Below are 5,947 nucleotides of genomic sequence, written 5' to 3'. Positions count from 1 at the left end.
GTGAGTGTCGGCTGCGGTGCGCATGTGCGGCGGGCGGGGCGAAGGGACGCGGGGGCGGGATTGGTGCTGTGATTTGATCCCAGACGGGGTGGGTTGTGCTCGTGCGCGCGCCTCTTTCCTCGGGGACCCGTGAGCCCCTCCGCGCGCTCGGCGTGTCACACAGGGCCGGAAATACCCCTGGGGAGGGGGTGGCCGCGCGGGCACAAGCCGGTCCGGAGAGAGGCGAGGCCCTGGCACGTCACGGCCACTCACCCCGCCCCGCGTTTGCTTGTCCAGCCGTTGGGTCCCTGCGCGCGCCCGCTGCTGCTGCTGCCCCCTCCCGGCCCCGGCCCGCGCGCGCAGGCCGCGCTGGAGCGAGGCAGGAGCCGGGTCCCGGCGCTGCCGCCCAGCGGCGGAAAACAGGCCACGCCCAGTGCGGTGCGCGGGGGGCCGTCGTCACGCGCACGGAAGGTGAATTGCGTAGTTTAAGGGATGGGCCCGGGGCTTGTGGCCGCGTAGTTTGCGCAGAGTGGATCTTAAATCCTTAAAACTCTTGGGGGGGAGCAGGGGAGCCCTCTCTCCAGGTTACGGCCTTGCACGTGTGCTTGGCTGAAGCCTGGCGCTAAAGTGCTCCGTGCGCGTCTTGCTGCAGTGCCTGGCTGTACCGGGCCGGGGGGGGGGGGGGGGCTTCTTCCCAGTGCTAACCGCTCTTTTACTTTTTTTGAAGTTTCATTTTTATATATTAGGCAGACAATACAAAGAGATTCACTTAGATTTCTGACTCTGCGCTTGTGCCTTCAACACTTTCACAACAGCCTTCTGCTCCTCAATAAGGAAAGCTGGTTTGAGTCTGTCACAGACACATTTAGCACACGTGGAACCGCCATAGGCTCTCCTAACCTGCTTCTTTGTTTTTGACAACCTTATAAGGACTTTAGGGTGCAAAGCACGAACACCGCGAAGTCTTCCTGGACACACACTACATGCAGACTTTGGTGCCTTGCCAACTTTCTTAGTGTAAAGGTAAACAGTCCTGTTACCTGGTGTCCGGGACAGCCTGGTCTTGTTAGAGGCTGTGTTGTAGGACAACCTACGACAGTATGTCAGACGCTGAATCATTTTTTATAATTACCCCATATTTCTCACACACATGCACTTGGTTTCCACACCCAGAACCCAGAATTTCCAGTAGGGCATTCTCACTTTCTGTCCAAAATATCCCAGAGGAATTCTGTCTTCCTGGACAGATGTGCTCTGTACAGGCTGGTAGGACACTACATTTGAAGTTTCAGAGTAACAGCCGTGTTAGTCTGTATTCGCAAAAAGAAAAGGAGTACTTGTGGCACCTTAGCGACTAACCAATTTATTTGAGCATGAGCTTTCGATGAAGTGAGCTGTAGCTCACGAAAGCTCATGCTCAAATAAATTGGTTAGTCTCTAAGGTGCCACAAGTACTCCTTTTCTTTTTACATTTGAAGTGTCTCTCTAGGACGGGGGGAAAGAGGTGATATTGTTTAGACAGTTTGGAACTAAATAATTATATCCAAGTCTGAGTGCAGGATCTGGGAATGTGCAGGAAATCCAAAACGTGGAATGGAGTCAAATTTCTCTGAAAAATTACTGTATATACTCGTTCATTAGCCCATTCTTTTATAAGCCGACCCCCCAAGATGGATAGGTAAAAACTGTATGACTCTTTCATAAGCTGACCCTATGTTTCAGGGCTTGGCAAACTTTGGCTCCCGGCCCGTCAGGGTAAGCCACTGGCAGGTTGGGACATTTTGTGTATATGACATAACTGGAATATGTTTTGTACTACATATGCCATGTAACATATCTCTGCAAAGGTTATGATCTACTAAATATATTCATCCTATTTGTATGGATGTATCTTTTTTATTTGAAGTTATGAATATTGGCTGTGTACTTGTTTGATTTTCAATTGCCTCAGTAAGGCATTTGGTCAGCTTCTTAAGAAAGGAATTTGCAAGTGTCCAATCAAGAAACACTTGACGGACAGTGGAACCTTGGAAGACTCCAATCCACATAAGAAGTCTACCTGAGGATGTTCAAGATAGCATGTGAACAATGGCTGCCACCTGTAAAGTTCTGAGTCATGCATGGACATGTGACTTGCCCATGTGACTCCCAAAACTTCAGTTTGTAGCTACGTCCTGCATAGGAGAGAGAAAGGGGTCTCCACCCACAAGAGAGAGTCTATGTAAGCCCCTGGGAGACCCCTCCATTCTGTCTTCAGCTGGTTCAAGAGATAGCCTCTCCACCCCAAAGGATACCTGAAAGAAGCTGGAACAAAGGATAGTAACTACACAGGTGTGAGTGATTGCTGGACCCAGACTAGAAGGAGGCTAGTCTGTAAAAGAGGTTTATTGGAACATCTCTGAGGGTGAGATTTTATCTGTATTCAGCTTCTTACTGGATTAGGCGTAGACGTGCGTGGTTTATTTTATTTTGCTTGGTAGTTCACTTTGTTCTATCTGTTATTACTTGGAACCACTTAAATCCTACTTTTTGTATTCAATAAAATCACTTTTTACTTATTAATTAACCCAGAGTATGTATTAATACCTGGGGGGGGACAGCTATGCATATCTCTATATCAGTGTTATAGAGGGCGAACAATTTGAGTTTATCCTGTATAAACTTTATACAGGGTAAAATGGATTTATTTGGGGTTTGGACCCCATTGGAGCTGGGTACCTGGGTGTTAAGCTGTTTTCAGTTAAGCCTGCACCATTTGGGGGATGTGGTTCAGACCTGGGTCTGAGTTTGTAGCAGGCAAGCATGTCTGGTTCAAACCAGGCAGGGCACCGAAGTCCCAAGCTGCCAGGGAAAACGGGCTCAGAGGTGGTCTCGGCACATCAATTGGCAATCCCCAAGGGAGTTTCTGTGATCCAACCCGTCACAGTATGTTTAGTTACATTTCCATTATTTTAATGATAGTCAGTATGGGTCCAATCCAACTTCTGTCTGAATAATGGGAGTTTTTCATTTAATAGGAGCTGGATTGGGCCCTATATCATCCAACGTTGACCTATCATTTGGGGACCCCATGTTCACTTGGAATCTGATCCTGCACATTTTTGAGTACTTCAAGAGGTGCTGAGTGCCCTGTGATCCCTCTGAACTCCGTGGAACTGCTAGTCATCTTATAGGGTTGGGTCCATACTGCCTTTAGTTACATTTCCATGAATGATTAAATGCTGATAGTAGCACATTGCTACTTTGCACATAAGAGTTAATTTTTAGTCCCAAGTGGTAGTGATTAACTTTCTCAGAATTTAAAACTATTAGTTGGTCAAACAGAAAAAACAGGATTAAGCACAGCTATGGTTGTTAATTAACTTATATGACAGCTGTCAATAAAGAGAGAAAGTGGGGTAAGGTACTGTCTTTTATTTTGGACCAACTTCTGTTGGTGAGAGAGACAAGTTTTTAGTCTCTCTCACCAAGAGAAGCTGGTCCATTCAAAGATATTCCCTCACCCACTTTGGTCTCAGGATATTAGAGAGACAACATGGCTACAACAACACAGATATCAATAAATACTTGTTTCTTGGGACTTTCCATTTCAAAGGCATTTAAATGTGGGGAGGAAACAGAATAGTACCTTGCTAAATCTACTTTAATTGTCACGGGAGATAACTGCAAATCAGTCATATACCTACTTCAATGCATATCTCAGCCTTACCTTGACATGCTTAAAAATCAAAATGAAGGTATAATTTTATGTATATACTTATAAATTCTATAGATATTTTTGAGGATTCTACTATTTAGAAATATCAGTTATCTTGTATTTTGAACCAGTCAGTCATATTCATGTTTAGGGAGGTTGTGGAATCTCCAGCATTGGAGATTTTTTAGAGCAGGTTAGACAAACACCTGTCAGGAATGGTCTAGATAATATTTAGTCCTGCCACGAGTGAAGGGGACTGGATTAGATGACCTCTCGAGGTCCCTTCCAGTTCTATGATTCATACTAAATTATTTGCACTAGTTCAATGATATTTCTAAGAAGTTAATCAAATATCAGATTCTGTGTTGCTGTCTCTTGTAATTCAAAGATGGCTAAAAAGGATTTTCTCTCATAAAGTCATTACAAAAGATGAATAGTTTCAAAACTTTTTATGTTGAATTTTTTTAAAATGTTTTTAGATGCACCATATGTGCATCTAAAAATGTCATGTGAATGTTTTGACGAGTGATGTGTAAACATATAAGTACACACGTGCAAGCAGATTTACACATCAAATCAGAAGGGAAGAAGAGTGGGTTTGAAAAAGACTTGTACATGCATTTGAATTTCTCATTGTGAACATATGAAGGATAATTCCAAAATGGTGTGTGCCTTTTACAGTTATGCTGATATGCTCAGCTTGTAGCATAAAAAGACATGAACTTGTGATACCCTATATCTCCTTTTCTAGCATTTTTACTGGTATGTCTTCGAGCTGGCTGGATGACGACAGTTCCATTTAGAATGATTTCAAAATTTGGCTTCATTTCAGATTGGAGGAATTATTTTTTTTGTCTTTTGCTCAAAATGTTTTGTTTCAACAAAATCAGAACGTTTCATTTTGATCTCTGCTTTCTAAAACAATTATAATAAATTGGGGGAAAAAAGTAATTTGAAAATGAAAAATCAAAGCATTTTATTCTAACAGTATCAAAACAAGGTTTATAGAGACTATTATGTCAACTTTATAAGCTTTGTAGGTCTTCCTGGGCTGGAAAACAACTGGTGTAAACAGCGCTTTAGTGCGTGTGTGTGTGTGTGTGTGTGTGTAATGAGTTCCAGAAAAAAGGAAGGTAGCCTTATTTTTGACAATCTCTGATCCTCAGATATTTGATGTGTTTCACAGTTTTCAGTAAATTCAGGCAGAGGAGGCCAACTAGAAAATGTATGACAGAAATTTGAGGAGTAATACAGTCCATGTAAAATTGAAACAGGTGAGTTTTTTTTTTTTTTAAACAAAGAGTACAAAAAGAAGGTGAAACCATTGAAGAGTTTGTGACTGGTGTAAGGCTGAAAGAGCCAATCATGCATTTTTGGGGGATATCTCTGATTGTAACTGTGGGGCACCTTCATGGGATGAGGGTGGGCACCTCTCCCATCCTTTCTGGCTGAAGGGGTTGCTGTTGTGCCTGTTTGGTGTGCAGGATACAGTTTCCTAGCTGTACGTCTTAGGTAGCCGGCTCCCCCACCTCCGAGCATGACCACAGTCCAAACAAATAAAAAGGCAAACAAAGTAATTCTGCAGCCACAAAACAGTCAGGCTCACCTTACTTTTCTCTGCATTTGCTGTGAAGGTGGCTGGGTTCCTAATGCTCCCCCTCCCCCACAACAGTCTGAGAGCCCCAGTTTGAGCACTCTGGGCTCAAATGAAAAGTACAGTGAAGATGGTCGCTCTACCTGTCCAGAGGGCTCAGGTGGCAGAGGTTCTTCAGCAGCTTTTTGGGTAAGTAGCTGTGGTCTGTGGTGCTAGGGAGCTCTAGCTCTGCTTCCCTCTAAGCAGGGGTGTGCACAAAGGAGGGCAAGCAGAGGCACAACCCCCCAGTAATCTACAGGGTCACAGAACTCTTCTGGCCTCAGGGCTGCAGCTAGGGTTACCACATTTGAAATGCAAAAAAAACTGGCATCACCCCGCCCCCAATACATGCACACAAGCCAAGCCCACCACAACACTAACCCCCAATCACAAGGCAACTCTGCAACCATTCGTTCTCCTCACTCACACATGACTCAAACCCCTCTCTCACACATGCGTAGTGCACTTGTGGGTGGGTGGGTAGATTGCTGTATTTTCAACAGTTTTGATCTGTTATTGCTTAAACTGCAGAATTGGAAACACTGCAGCTGTACTCAGAAACTTTTAACATTAGATATCCCAGTGTATTGGGATAGTAATGCAAATCTTTAGATCCACATTAAAAAAAAAAAAATCAG

At 44.2% G+C, this 5,947-nt stretch overlaps 1 protein-coding gene and 1 pseudogene across 3 annotated transcripts in view; one reads left to right on the top strand and one right to left on the bottom strand.

The window, feature by feature from the left end:
- Positions 1 to 5,947, top strand: part of CLTRN (collectrin, amino acid transport regulator) — a 41,646-nt gene that overhangs the window by 100 nt on the left and 35,599 nt on the right. Inside the window, exon 1 of one of the 3 annotated variants that reach the window (XM_077816191.1) lies at positions 5,329 to 5,459. The exons of the other annotated variants lie outside the window; for them this stretch is intronic. The gene's annotated coding sequence lies outside the window, so the exon portion shown is untranslated. Of the gene's footprint in view, positions 1 to 5,328; positions 5,460 to 5,947 lie in introns of those variants that run through there. 3 annotated transcript variants of the gene reach the window in all.
- LOC144264479 (large ribosomal subunit protein eL34 pseudogene) lies at positions 745 to 1,109 on the bottom strand (annotated as a pseudogene).

The sequence above is a fragment of the Eretmochelys imbricata genome, chromosome 1, assembly GCF_965152235.1.
Source record: "Eretmochelys imbricata isolate rEreImb1 chromosome 1, rEreImb1.hap1, whole genome shotgun sequence".
NCBI lineage: Eukaryota > Metazoa > Chordata > Testudines > Cheloniidae > Eretmochelys > Eretmochelys imbricata.
The sequence above is the reverse complement of the archived record's forward strand: the minus strand, read 5'-3'. Positions and strand labels throughout refer to the sequence as shown.